This window comes from Oryctolagus cuniculus, chromosome 1, assembly GCF_051225735.1.
Source record: "Oryctolagus cuniculus isolate XC-2025 breed Fujian yellow rabbit chromosome 1, ASM5122573v1, whole genome shotgun sequence".
NCBI classification, from domain to species: domain Eukaryota; kingdom Metazoa; phylum Chordata; class Mammalia; order Lagomorpha; family Leporidae; genus Oryctolagus; species Oryctolagus cuniculus.
The window spans coordinates 198885533-198899436 of NC_142867.1; the positions used below are offsets into that span (position 1 = coordinate 198885533).

The window sequence follows — 13904 nt, forward strand, 5'->3', positions numbered from 1 at the left end:
TAACCTGCTGCGCCAAAGTGCGGGCCCAAACCAAGAATTTTATTTTATTTTTTATTTATTTTTTGACAGACAGAGTAGACAGTGAGAGAGAGACAGAGAGAAAGTTCTTTCTTTGCCATTGGTTCACCCTCTAATGGCCGCCGCAGCTGGTGCGCTGCGGCTGGCGCACCACGCTGATCCGAAGGCAGGAGCCAGGTACTTCTCCTGGTCTCCCATGGGGTGCAGGGCCCAAGCACTTGGGCCATCCTCCACTGCACTCCCTGGCCACAGCAGAGAGCTGGCCTGGAAGAGGGGCAACCGGGACTAGAACTCAGGGTGCCGGCGCCGCAGGCAGAGGATTAGCCTATTGAGCCGTGGCGTCGGCCTTCAAACCGAGAATTTTAAACACACGCTTTGCTGAATTTTTCTTTGCACTATTTTGATTTGTTTTTTTATATGGGGAGAGGAGAAGGAGTTCATTACCATTGATACCAACAACTCATCCTGAAATCTTCCAAGTAGTTGTTGCATTGTGGAATGCTGATCATTGCCTTATCAGAAGCTCTGATATGTGTAGCAACAGTAGCAGACATGCCCACACCCAGTGAGACAAGGTAATTTTCTGCCGGAAGTTAGGTGTGCAGTGATAGATGATGCCATGGCTGTGGATGAACTCAACAAGGAAATGAGTCTGGAAGGAAGAATGTAGAAATAGGAGGACTAAAGCCCCAGGGGGAAAGCCCACACTTCAGGGGAAAAGATCTTCATGGTGAGCAGTCAGCTGGACCTTGTGATGGGAGAATGACCATGAATATGAGCTGTCACCCAGAAGCCTGGCAAGAATTTTAAGTAGCAGGTGATAGCCAATAGTATCAACTCTGACTAAGGTGTAATTTACAACAGATTAGTAGCCTCACTGTGTCCTTCCCCATCTAGATTTTATAAACATTTTACACTAAACTATTTAATTCCACTCAGCAAGTTTTTACTGAACTAAAATAATAACTCCAGTGGAGTTGTATGGAAGCCACAAAGTTGCATTTTACATTCATATGTCTTTTTTTTTTTTTTTTTTTTTTTTTTTTTTTTTTTTTTTTGACAGGCAGAGTGGACAGTGAGAGAGAGAGACAGAGAGAGAAAGGTCTTCCTTTGCCGTTGGTTCACCCTCCAATGGCCGCCGCTGCAGCCGGTGCACCGCGCTGATCCGATGGCAGGAGCCAGGATCCAGGTGCTTTTCCTGGTCTCCCATGGGGTGCAGGGCCCAAGCACCTGGGCCATCCTCCACTGCACTCCCTGGCCATAGCAGAGAGCTGGCCTGGAAGAGGGGCAACCGGGACAGAATCCGGCGCCCCGACCGGGACTAGAACCCGGTGTGCCGGCGCCGCAAGGTGGAGGATTAGCCTATTGAGCCACGGCGCCGGCCATTCATATGTCTTTATAAATAAATGAACTGATAATGTATCCATAAACGCTCCATCAGTTGTTGCTGAGTGTCTTGGTTCACTCTGTGATGGTACAGGAGAGTACCTGAGGCTGGTGATTTGTGAAGAACAGACATTTATTTCTCACCACACTGGAGGCTGGAAGTCCACAGCTGAGGGGCCTGCATCTGGCAAGGGCCCCCCTGCTGTGCCCTGCCCTGGCAGAAGGCAGGACAGGAGAGAGAGAGAGAGGGAGAGAGAGAGAGAAGAGAGAGAGAGAGAGAGAGAAAGGGAGGGGGCCAGAACTGTCTTTTACTCCAGAGCCCCTTCCCTAGATATGCTAACAGCAGTGACCATTCACAAGGGCTCCCACCTCTTTCAACACTGTTAGATCCGTGACTGCATTTCCAGCATGTGACCTTTGCGGGGCACATTCAAACCGCAGCACCCGTGTACTTATGAAGTGGAAACTACGAACTGATTCAGCAGCACTTAAGAAAACTCTTGGGGCCGGCACCTGGAATGCCGTCATCCCATGTGGGGGCTGCTCCACTTCGATGCAGCTCCTTGCTGTGGCCTGGGAAGGCCGTGGAAGGTGACCCAAGTGCTTGGGCCCCTGCACCCACATGGGAGACCCAGAAAAAGCTCTGACTCCTGACTTCCCCTGGCCCAGCCTTGGCCGTTGCGGCTGTCCATCAATGGATGGAAGCTCCCTCTAACTCTGACTTTCAAAATAAATATTTTTTAAAACTTTTGATTTTTTTCATTTCTGTGGTATCTTTAAAAGAAGTCCTTCATATAACTTTTCTTATTACAAAAGCTATACATAGTCCCTGAAAATAGTTATATATACATATATATTTGTATTTAAGTTCTAACTCCTGCTATCCCAAAGAGATAACTGTCCTTTTTTAATAGATTTTATTTCATTTATTTATAGGTTTCTACTATGTGTATATTTTTAATGAGAGTGGGCTTATTCTTCTCAACTTTCTGTTTTTACTTAATGATATGTGGAGGACAATCTTTAATCATGTGTCTGAAACAATAATGGGAGGCTTGGATTTCAATATATGGGCATAATATAACTGAATTATACCATGCCTTGTTATAAATTTAGATATTTTCTATTTTTTCATTATTATAAGCACTACTGTGATGAGTGTCTTTGAGGCTAAACCTTATTGTTTTCTTTTTTAAAGAGAGACAGAGCTCTTCCATTTACTGGTTCACTCTCCAGATGGTTGCAACAGCTGGGGGTGGGTCAGGCTGGAGCCAGGAAAGAGGAGTTTCTTCTTGGTCTCCCACTGCTTTCCCAGGCAGATTAGCAGGGAGCTGGATTGGAAGCGGCGCAGCCAGACCCAAACCTGCACCCACATGGGATGCTGGCACTGCAGGCTGTGGTTTAACCCACTGCATCACAGCGCCGGCCCGTTTCCTTTCTCTTAGTTCTTGAAGTGAAATGAATGGTCAGCGGTAAAAAGGTTTTAAGAGCTTTTGACTGGGGCCGGTGCCGTGGCACCGTAGGTTAATCCTCTACCTATGGCACCAGCATCCCATATGGGTGCCGGTTCTAGTCCCTGCTGCTCCTCTTCCAATCCAGCTCTCTGCTATGGCCTGGGAAAGCAGTAGAAGATGGCTCAAGTCCTTGGGTCCTGCACACATGTGGGAGACCGACCATTTTGGGGGTGAACCAGCAGATGGAAGACCTCTCTCTGTCTCTTCCTCTCACTGTCTGTAACTCTACCTCTCAATAAATAAAATCTTAAAAAAAAAAAAAGAGCTTTTGACTGAGATGGCCAAATTGCTCTCTAAAGTTGTGTGGCTTGTACTCTCAGCAGGGGTATGAAGGAGTCATTTCCCTGCGCCTTTGTGAGCAGTAGGTGTTATTATTTCTAAACATCTTTTTGATAGGTGGGGGAAAAACAGCCCTTCACTGTTATTTCAAATTTATAGCCACTGTTAAAAATTTGTACTTACTGGTGGCCAACACTAATCTTTGAAGATCAATTTTATTAAAACAGCCAAAAATTGTGCTGCGTTGGCTGAATGAGCCGAACGATGAATCTGGGCAGTAGTGTTGTGACTGAATGTAGACTAGACTCTGAGGTGGCCGCACGCTGGTTCCCGTCCTTACTGCCTCAGCGGCGGGGGGGGGGGGGGGGGGGGGGGGGACACACACACGGACACACACACACACACACACACACACACACGCGACCCTGGACGGCCTCGGGGTGTTCTGGAGAAACCGCCTGCCTTGTAAAGCCCACAGCCCCCTCGGGGCCCATGGGAAACCTAAGCCACCCCTGCGTCCTCAGGGGACTCAGCTCCAGCGCCCCGGCCCCTCCCAGCACAAGCAGGCCGACTACTGGAGTTCTGGCCAGCATGGGCAGGGCAGGCCCCGCCCTGGATGACCCAGTAGGCACCAACCAAGTGAGGGCATCTGTGGGGAGCAACTGGGAGCAACTCGGACTAGACTAAGTTACTGGAATTAAGACTTATTCTATGCATCTGCTTTCCCACAATATGGCGCTGAGAAGGGAAACAGCTTCTACACAGCTGCCTCCAGTTCAACCAATAGACTGTGGGACTTGCTCCTGATTGGAGGAGAGCAGCGTACTCGGCGTGTGGGTAGCAGAGTTGGGATTGGCGGAAGAGGACTATAAAGGAGGAGAGAGACACCATGCACCAGGAACATCTAAGGGGAACACTTGTGCAGCCCCCGAGAGAGCCGGCCGGCGGTGTGCCGCTCCCCCGCGGAAGTGGGGAATGTGGCAGGGGGAACCGCCCTTCCACAGAGGTGGAAGGGACGGTAGCCAACCCGGGAAGGACCAGCAGCCAACCCGGGAAGGACCAGCAGCAAACCTGGGGAGGGCCGAGCAGACGAAAGAAAAGCGCAGGGTCCTGTGTCGTTCCTCCACGAAGACGGGGAGCGACATAATGGTGCTGTGACTCGGATATGAAGCCTAGGCAGGGCTTAGTGTCGTTCCTCCACGAAGAGGGGGAGCGACATAATGGTGCCGTGACTCGGATATGAAGCCTAGGCAGGGTTTAGTGTCGTTCCCCCACGAAGACGGGGAGCGACAGGCATCAAATAGATATGCACAAAAAAAAAGTTGGTATCTTTTTAAAGCCCTGAAATAGTTACCACAGAAAGATTCTAAATTGACACAGGTATTTTAGTTTAAGATAGATTTTGTTCTATGTTTTGGAAGGAAGGAGTGCGATAATCTTATCAGTGTTTTGAGTTTTTATAGAGGTTCAGTCTCTGACTCCACTCAGATTTTAAGAGGGGATTCTGTCACATCCTTGTCCCTGTCTGCAGCACCCTCCTCTCTCTCTTCCCAAACCCACTTTCTTGCCTGTGTCCTTTTGGGAGAAGAGGGAAACTATTTTGTCTCTCTGTTCCTCTGTATAAGTCTGGGTGCACATCGGTAGCAGTGAACTTTCTAAAATTTTTAAATTTTTTATTTTTAAGGCAGAGAACATATATTCTATTCACTGTTCATGCTGCAAATGCCCACAATAGCCAGGGCTCGGCCAGGTCAAAGCCAGGAGCCAGGAACTCCATCCAGCTGTCTCCCATGGGTGGCAGGAACCTAAGTACTTGGGCCATCATCTGTTGTCTTCCCAGGTGTGTTAGCAGGAAGCTGGATGGGAAGCGGAGGAGGGTTGGGCCTCAAACCAGCACTCTGATATGCAATGCAGGCATCCCAAACTCTGCCACAGTACCTTTCCTGATAGCAGTGAACTTTGAACTTAGAAACTCAGTAGGCAGAGTCTTTGCTCTCAATCCAATAAATTCTTTTTTGGCTTAGCCACCAGACTTAAGATCCAACCAGGAAAAAAGAAATCACTTGTAAGTATTTAAACCAGAGGGAATTTAATCCAGAGAATTAGCCAGCTGTAAAAGAGATGGAAGAACTGAGAAACCATTCAAGAGAATCCAGAAATTAGCAAAAGCAGGAATGGCCGTCATTCCTAGGCTGACAAGACGGAGAGGAGGCCCAGGGGCCACCATCGATGAGAAGCCGGAGCGCTTCGCGGGGCCCATCCTAGGGAGGCTGGGGCCAGAGCGCTCTGTCGCTGCGGCTCTCCCTTGCTGCCTTCTGCAGCCCAGCCTTCTGCCATCGTGTCCCACGGTGCTGTGTGCCGTGGGGTTGCAGAGTCAGCCTGTGAGGCTCAGGGCCGGCCAGCGGCAGCGGGAAGGAGCACGTCATTCGCTGCTTCACACAGTCGCTCTGCCGCATAAGCCAGCTTTTGTCCTCCTCCTTAGTACTCTTCCTGGTGCACAGGGCAGGGAGTGTATCCTGACCTCTCTTTGTGTCCTCCCTAGGCCCTTCAATGAAGATTGCTATTTTGAACTGCGCAGTTTCTCTTTTTTTGATCATGTTGTCGTTGATCAGCAAATCTTTTTCTTTTCTTTTCTTTTTTCTTTTTTTTTTTTGACAGGCAGAGTGGACAGTGAGAAAGAGAGACAGAGAGAAAGGTCTTCTTTTTGCCGTTGGTTCACCCTCCAATGGCCGCCACGGCCGGCGCGCTGTAGCCGGCGCACCGCGCTGATCCGATGGCAGGAGCCAGGTACTTATCCTGGTCTCCCATGGGGTGCAGGGCCCAAGCACTTGGGCCATCCTCCACTGCACTCCCTGGCCACAGCAGAGAGCTGGCCTGGAAGAGGGGCAACCGGGACAGAATCTGGTGCCCCGACCGGGACTAGAACCCCGTGTGCCGGCTCCGCAAGGCGGAGGATTAGCCTAGTGAGCTGCAGCGCCGGCTCAGCAAATCTTAACTAGACTTTTCTATGAAGCGATGAAAACTTTGAACAGCTTTACACAATGACAAAAACAAGCAGGGGCCTGTGCTGTGGCATAGTGGGTTAAAGCCGCTGCCTGCAGTGCTGGTTCAAGTCCTGGCTGCTCCACTTCTGATCCAGCTCTCTGCTATGGCCTGGGAAAGCAGTAGAAGATGAAGATAGCCCAAGTCCTTGGGCCCCTGCATCTGCATGGGAGACCCCAAAGAAGCTCCAGGCTCCTGGCTTTTGATCAGCCCAGCTCCAGCTGTGGCGGCCATTTGGGGAGTGAACCAGCAGATGGAAGACCTTTCTCTCTGTCTCTCCCTCTCTCTCTCTGTAACTCTACCTCTCAACTAAATAAATAAAATCTTTTTTTTTTTTTAATTTGACAGATAGAGTTAGACAGTGAAAGAGAGAGATAGAGAGAAAGGTCTTCATTCTGTTGGTTCATCCCCCAAATGGCCGCCACACCTGGGGTTACGCCGATCCAAAGCCAGGAGCCAGGTGCTTCTTCCTGGTCTCCTGTGCGGGTGCAGGGGCCCAACCAAGCACTTGGGCCATCTTCCACTGCCTTCTCAGGCCACAGCAGAGAGCTGGACTGGAAGAGGAGCAACCAGGACTAGAACCCAGTGCCCATATGGGATTCCGGCGCCACAGCAGAGAGCTGGACTGGAAGAGGAGCAACCAGGACTAGAACCCAGTGCCCATATGGGATTCCGGCGCCGCAAGCGGAGGATTAACCGAGTGAGCCAGGGCGCCAGCCCCTAAATAAAATCTTAAAACAAAACAAGCAATCTCTTAAAAAAAAAAAAAGCAAGCAAACATTTCACCTTTCCAGAATACAAACTCAAGCTGCTGATGGCGGGATCTAGTTTATTTTTGGGAAAGAAAGGCCTCAAGTAATCACCATCACAATTAACATTTATATAACACTTTATAATATACAAGGTGCTTTTATATTTATTTTCATTGTAAGTAGGCTGTAATCTGGGGATCCTGGAATCTGTTTATTTGACCTCTGTCGGGTTAGTTTAAAGCCTAGCTTTGCAAGAAGAACATTAGGGTCCTTTTGGATGATGTTTGCCATTTTTGTTGGTCAGTTTCATTACTCTGGGCAGTTGACGGAAGGACGTTCTCAGCTGTCCATGGGGGAGGCTGGTGTCACCTGCCACTCCTTTTCTCGGGGTGACCTAGCAGGTGTTGGAGGACAATGGCTGACTCTTCTACTCACACTGACTCTTTGCAGTATAGATTGTGCCTGTTATTTTTAGAACACTATTCTTATCTAAACAAATATTTTATTTTAGAATTATCAAGGAAGAATCTAAGTTCCCTCAAGGAAGAATCTAAGTTACCCATTCAGTTCTTCTTATCTAGTGTTTGGTCAAGATTTGCTTTGTGGAAAATAAAAATAAATTAATTTTTTGGGCCAGAGATAACCCAACCCAATCTTAGCTTTGTTTTTATGTTTAGGGGGTTTTGCTATTTTTTATACCTATTTATTGTAAGATGTTTCAATCTTAATTCTTCCCTTTTTAATTTCCTACTCTTGGATTACACTTTCTGTAATATCCATTATAATTTATTGGTCCCAAATTACTAGTTTTTGGAAAAGTCTTCTTAGCACTAATGTCACCATTTTGCCCCCTGATGTTTTTATTGTTTATGCTTATTTATTTATTTTCATCTACTTGAAAGGCAAAGACAGAGAGAGAGAGATTTTCTATCTGCTGACTCACTTTCCAAATGCCTCCAGAAGCCAGAGGTGGGCCAAGCTGAAGCCAGGAGCCTGGTCTCCCATGTGACTAGCAGGGGCCCAAGCACTTGAGCCATCATCCGCTGCCTCCTAGGTTGTATTAGCAGGAAGCTGGATCAGAAGCAGAGCAGCTGGGACTCAAACCCTGCTCCAGCCTGGGATGTGGGTCTCCCAAGCTGTGGCTTCACTGGCTGTGCCCCGATGCCCAGCCCCCACTTTGATGTTTTGGATGTCCCTGGAGCCGCTGTGAGGGATTTGTCACGTGAGTTTATTTAAGTCAATCTCGCCTTTCCCTTTGGGGCCCCATTGCTTTCCTGTGAACCATTCCAAAGATCAAGCACTCAACATATGGCTTATACTTTCTTACTTGCGACTGAAATTTGATTTTTCAGTAAAAGTTTTGAGTTGTCCATACTCGCCTTCATGTTACAAACTTAAAGGAATACAAAATGACCAACAATGGAATACTTCTGTCTTGCACCTTGTTCCTCAGACATCTTGTTTCCCTTGAGGGAGGTTCCTGTCCAATAGCTACATTTTTTAAGGCACAGTCAAATCTCTGGCCCCTCCTCGGAAGCCTCTCGATTATTAATCACACTTACTGCGCAGCAGGCATGTCATGGCCTCATACAGAAAGGTAAGGTGCGTCTATACTAAAGCGCCTCAGCAATCCGAGTGTGCCGGATGAATGATGCTGTTAGAAAACTGGCTGCCCCTGGGTGTGTGCAGTCCCGCCTTCTCACCGTCCTCCCGTGCACTGGCTGCCTCTCCTCCCATGGGCCGGGGTCTGCTGAGGGTTGACTGGGAACACACAGCAGCTTCTCATTCATCTCCCCACAAACGCCTGGTAGCCCCTCGTATACAGAGGACGGGGCCGTCGTCTTCCTACTTCTTTGCTCTTCGTCCAAAACTTGTTCACCCGGGCTCCTTTGGCCCCTTTGCGAGCCCCTGCTGATCAGGGTCCCCATGCGCCTGAATGGACGGCAGAAGCCTGTGTGTGACGTGCACGTGTGCCTCCTTCTGGAAACAGCTGTCATCTGTGTTCTGCCCCCCGCTGTCCCTGTCTTCTGTCTTCTGTCTTCTGTCTTCTGCCTGAAACCCCAGCTCCTGATTCTCTTTCTCACTCGGAGGACGACCTTGCCTCCTCACTTAGAAATGCAGCCGAGCCCCTGGTGTCACGTGCACTTCACTTCAGGACACAGTGGGAGATACTGAGTGGAATTTTTCCCACTGTCCTAGAGTTGGAGAGCAGGGTCCAGCGCTGAGGACAAGGAAGCAGTAAGGACCACATACTCTAAACAGAGTTGCTAATAAAAGGGGCCAGACACATTCTCCGGGGCTTATGCAAGAGGTGGCAGAACTGGCCCTGCTACCTACAACCATCACCCAACCCATCCTTCTCTGGCCGCCTCCGTTCCTGGGTTATGTAAGATACAAGATGACTGAAGGGAGGGAGGCGTGGACAGCCTCTCCCTGCTGCCCCCAGACCAAGGAGGAAGGTGTCAAAGAGAATCTAGATGAGGCACTGTTTGCTCATCCCCCACTGAGACTGCCTGTAGACAGTAAACTTGCTCAGCGCTGTGCCTATCTGAGAACGGCCGAGGAAAGGCAATTAGAGAGATGTGAGACAGTGAGGGGCAGCAGTGGCACAGCCTGCATTGCTTCTGCTTAGTTTAGTAGGGATTCTTGGGTTCCCGTGACCAGAAGATGGCAGGGCTTCTGCTGGTAACCCAAGTTGTGTCCGCTGCACACAGTGAGGAAGGCTGAAAGATCCCCTGGAGCAAGACTGTCTACGTTAGAGCACAGCTTCGTGCAGAGCCCTGCAGGACCTTCCAAAGAGACTATACAAGAGCTGGGTAGGAGCCAGAACTGTGACACCTGCTGAACAGCAGGCTGGGATGGTCCGTCATCCACACAGCTGCGCTAGCTTCCCTATTCCTTAAAGAGACAGCTGTCCTCTTCCTCCCCGCTCTTCTTCCCTGTTCCCCTCCTGCAAAGAGCAAGAACGCTTCTGGAGAAACTTCTGGAGAACTAGAAGAGGTGAGGAGAGGTGGCACACTGTCCTCCCACTTCCTGAAGTCATGGCTCAAGCTCGGGCGGCCAGGGAGGAGCAGACGAGCTCTGCACTGGTACTGCCACCGTGGGTTTAAGCCAGATTGAGGGCCCCAGTGTTGTGGCACCGTGGGTTAAGCTGCTGCCTACGATGCTGGCATCCCATATTGGAGCCCCCATTCAAGCCCTGGCTGCTCTGCTTCCAATCCAGCTCCCTGCTGATGCACTTGAGAAAGCAGTAGAGGATGGCCCAAGTGCTAGGGTCCCTGCACCCATGTGGGAGGCCTGGAACAAGCTCCTGGCTCCTGGCTTTGGCCTGGCCCAGCCCCGGCCATTGTGGCCATTTGGGGAGTGAACCAATGGATGAAAGATCTCTCTTTGTTTCTCCCCTCTCTCTCTAACTCTGCCTTTCAAGTAAATAAATAAATCTTAAACACACACACACACTACACACACAGATTGGACTGCATTTTAAAATAGCCTAAAGAGAAAAAAGCGTTATGGAATCTGCATACCACATTAGGTGCCTGGGTTTGAGTCCTGGCTTCACTTCCAATTAAAATTGTGTGAGGGGGCCAGCGCCGTGGCACAGTAGGTTAATCCTCTGCCTGTGGTGCCGCCATCCCTTATGGGCGCTGGTTCTAGTTCTGGCTGCTCCTCTTCCAGTCCAGCTCTCTGCTATGGCCTGGGAAGGCAGTGGAGGATGGCCCAAGTGCTTGGGCCCCTGCACCCACGTGGGAGACTAGGAAGAGCTCCTGGCTCCTGGCTTTGGGATCGGTGCAGCTCCGGCTATTGCAGCCATTTGGAGAAAGGGTCGGAGGGCTGTGAGCACAGGCCGCTCCCAGGCCGGTGGGATTCAGGAGCAAGTGTATCTGGAAGTCGAGGGTCTGCAGCTGGACCCCTCCATACTGTCTGTACACCCAGCACCTCAGAAAATCTCCCTGCGCTGCCCTGAGGGTCCCTGGAGGTGGCTTAGGGCCTCTGTATGAAAAAATGAGAAGGGGGGGCTCTTGTCCCAGCACGCCCTGCCTTACCTGGAGCCCCTGGGTTTTCTTTCTTTTTCTGTTTTGCATATAAACTTTTAGTTGAAGGAAGGGTTTTGTGGCTAAAAATAACAGTCTGAAAAACAGCTTCCATGGGGACTCATTTAAGGATTTTAAGCAGGGAAGTGACATAATTAGGTTTTTGTTTCAAAAGGTCGCTTTGGCATCTGAATACATTGTGGAGACCGGATTGGAGGGAGGTGAGACCGGAGACCCAGAGCCTTGAAACGGGACCAAAGGAAAAATCACAGGAACTGGCAACTCCGCGCTCCATCCGGGCGCAGCAGCGTCCACATCAGATGGTGCAGGGCTTCCTGGGTTGCCAGTCCCCACCCAGCCCCTTACTTGGCCCCCTAGGGCGTCTGCCTTTGGGACCCTTGCTTTGGAGTGTGGATCCTGTTTGCCATTTTTTCCTCCAATTGGCCTCAGCGCTCGCTCTCTCTCTCTCTCTCGCTCTCTCTCTCTCTGCATTACTACCCCATCATCCTACTCTAGGTGTTTTTCCTTTCCCGCTTGGGTTTCTCCAAGCCCATCTTTCGGTGTCTGGTCTGCCCACCAACCCTGCAATGCCACGGCTTAGCAATTCGTTGTTTGTCGTGACGGTGCGGCACATGCAACAGGAGCCCAGTTCTGTTTCAGCTTTTCCTCTCTTCCCAGCCTTGGACTTCTCCAGAACATTCTAGGCAGAGTAAAAGATGAGAACAGTGATTAATCCACGTCTGTTCTGAAAAAGCTGGGGTGATCATGGTTCCTTTGTTTCCTTTTTTCTTTTTTTTAAGATTTATTTATTTATTTGAAAGTCAGAGTTACACAGACAGAGAAGAAGAGGCACACAGAGAGAGAGAGGTCTTCTACCCACTGGTTCACTCCCCAATGGGCGTAACGGCCGGAGCTGTGCTAATCCAAAGCCAGGAATCAGGGGCTTCTTCTGGGTCTCCCATGTGGGTGCAGGGGCCCAAGCACTTGGGCCATCTTCTACTGCTTTCCCAGGCCATAGCAGAGGGCTGGATAGGAAGTGGAGCAGCCAGGACTCAAACCGGTGCCCTTATGGGATGCCGGCACTGCAGGCGGCGGCTTTACCCACTATGCCACAGCGCCAGCCCCACTTTGTTTCTTTTTATGTGGGATGTCTATAAATGTAGCAGGAATGACAAGATGACGGAAAACCTGCCCTTCAGCCTCTTGCCGTTTTTCTCATTGGCACATTTTGTGAAGAAAGTGGAATTTTACATTCGATGGAGAGGAGAATGTAATAGAGAGCATTACATTTGAGACTTTATGCTGCCAAGGGGTGGTAGGTAGTTCCTGGGGTTGGCAGCAGTGGTGATGGGTGATCACAGGAACGCAGGGAAGCAGTGCATGCTCTGCTGCCACCTTCCTGCATACTGCCGGGGGACTGGTCCAGGCCTGGATGGCGTGCACAGAAGAAACATGGCCCAGGGGCCGGCGCTATGGCGTAGCTAGTAAAGCCGCCAGCTGCAGTGCCGGCATCCCGTTTGGGTGCTAGTTCAAGACCCGGCTGTTCCACTTCCAATCCAGCTCTCTGCTATGGCCTGGGAAAGCAGTGGAAGATGGCCCAAGTCCTTGGGCTCCTGAACTCTTGTGGGAGACCCAGAGGAAGCTCCTGGCTCCTGGCTTCGGATCAGCAGAGCTCCAGCCGTTGTGTCCAGTTGAAGAATGAACCAGTGGATGGAAGACCTCTCTCTCTCTCTGCCTCTCCTCTCTCTGTCTCTCTCTCTCTGCCTCTCCTCTCTCTCTCTCTGCCTCTCCTTCTCTCTCTGTGTAACTCTGACTTTCAAATACATAAATAAATCTTTTAAAAAAAAAAAAGAAAGAAAGAAACATGGTCCACCAGGGACTTGAAGATACACACACATGGCTGACAATTCTTAAATTCCTTTCTTAGGAATTGCCGTCAGTGAAGCATTTCCTGTTGGAAAACGACTCGTCTGGACCGTGTTTTCACTAAGTCGAGATTTCTGGCCCACAGAGCAGGGCCCCAGCTCACCTTGCAGAACACAGGTAAGTTGGAAGCTGGAATCTGACTTGACTATCTTAAATGTAAAACCCTTTCTAACTTGCCAGAGAACGAGATGTGTGAATCAGAAGTAAAAACTCCTTGGCCCTTCAAGCAATCCTAGCCGCTCTCTGAGGACATTGAGAAAGTGAAGTGGAGCCCGGGTCTGGAGCCATCCTGTGTGCTGAGTGATGTGTGTGTGTGGAGGGGAGCCATTGAGAGCAGCGATGAGTGGGCGCGTTTTCGGGGTTCTGTATCTCCCTCACTGGGACCGAAGAGAAACGGAAGAATTTGAATAAAGTCTTCCTTTGCCTTCTATTGCTTTACTACACTTCTCTTTTTACACTACCTCCTCCTTTTTCCTGTTGACGTCCATGCCTTGCGATGATCTTTTCTGCCCCATTTGATCTGATGTCCCTCGGCTGTGCCCTGCCCTCTGTTGGCAGGTTCTCTTGGATCTGTCCAGCTTCCGTGCAGGGGGCACAGTCGCACCTTAACCGTAACCTTTGTCTGCTGGTCAGGCTGGTCAAGCAGAGAGAAGCCTGGAAGATGGTTGCTTTCTCTGGAATATTCTGGAAGCCTGGGAAGCATGGTCTGGTCTAGGGCAAGACTGGAGATCCAGATTTAGCTGCAAAATTAGGTCAGTTATGAAACTGTTCAGTTTGGGGCAACCGGGCATACCGTGGAGATTAACATGACCACATGTGGCGCTCCCAGGAGTCTGCTAGGGTCTTGAGGCGCCTTTGGCCTGAGCGGGACCACGGGAAGGATTTCTTTTCACTAACAGGGCATCTGGAAACACCCACAACTTGTAGCATTAGCCAGTCTGATGCTGTGCAGT

General features: G+C 50.1%; 1 protein-coding gene across 2 annotated transcripts in view; it reads left to right on the forward strand.

The window, feature by feature from the left end:
• Positions 1 to 13381, forward strand: part of RGP1 (RGP1 partner of RAB6A GEF complex) — a 36169-nt gene extending 22788 nt beyond the window's left edge. For both annotated transcript variants that reach the window (XR_011380887.2, XM_070054112.2), the window contains one exon: positions 12953 to 13381. The gene's annotated coding sequence lies outside the window, so the exon portion shown is untranslated. The remainder of the gene's footprint in view (positions 1 to 12952) is intronic.
• The last annotated feature ends 523 nt before the right edge of the window (positions 13382 to 13904 follow it).